Source organism: Camelina sativa, unplaced genomic scaffold (assembly GCF_000633955.1).
Source record: "Camelina sativa cultivar DH55 unplaced genomic scaffold, Cs unpScaffold03355, whole genome shotgun sequence".
NCBI classification, from domain to species: Eukaryota; Viridiplantae; Streptophyta; class Magnoliopsida; order Brassicales; family Brassicaceae; genus Camelina; species Camelina sativa.
The window spans coordinates 1-827 of NW_010924457.1; the positions used below are offsets into that span (position 1 = coordinate 1).

General features: G+C 37.2%; 1 long non-coding RNA gene across 1 annotated transcript; it reads left to right on the forward strand.

The window, feature by feature from the left end:
• On the forward strand, window positions 1–827 carry LOC104774518. The gene is made up of 3 exons (XR_765375.2): window positions 1–79; window positions 349–475; window positions 756–827. It is a non-coding gene; the product is annotated as an uncharacterized LOC104774518 (long non-coding RNA).

The following is an 827-nucleotide window of genomic DNA, read 5'->3' on the forward strand; positions in this document are numbered from 1 at the left end:
AACTCAGCGGAGGCATCACTTGGAAGGAAAAACGTAACTTTGGTGAAGAAATCTATAGATGATGTGTTCGAACTTGAAGGTGAGTGATGTGATTTTCTTAGGTTTCACATCATTTGAACTAGATTCTTATATTTTTGGTTAACTCTTGCACTCGCATAAGCTTTGTGGAAACATCCTTTAAAACTGATGTGATAAAACTTAGTTGTAGATAAATATCTGGTCTGAAAACATCATATGAGTCTATGAGCATTTAAGAGTAAATAGCTATTAACATTCCAAGAGAAGAGTATCCATTCCTTTTCTCTTTGGTTCTCATCACAGCTTTGTTGTTGTTGTTGTTATGTGTAGGAGAATATGATGCAGTAGTAATATGTCTTGGATCCAAGATAGACTTTCTTCCAGGGCTTATTGGAAAGCTACCTTTAAGGACTTGCCGAGGTGTCATTACTCATTTGCAGTTACCCGAGAGTGCCAGGTATTTCTTCTCTCTGCTCAATACCTCCTCTAAACATATCATATAGAGACCTTGACCCCATAAAATTGTCCATTCCTAGTATTTTCTTTCAATACTGCTATTTCATTTCCCCGGTATTAAATTTTACATCCTCATTCTATATTACACTTCTGGTTGGAGTAAGGTTTTTGTTAAGTGTGGGACCCTTCATTGAAAATAAAGTGTTGATGTAGTCGCATTGCTACGTCTAGCCCAGCAACATTTTTTATTGGTTAGTTTACTTTAAAATTCTCTATTGCAGGGGTTACCCTGATGGTGGACCTTCTATCTTGTCAGATGCATGGCTCGCAGTTCAGGGATCTCGTAATCTACA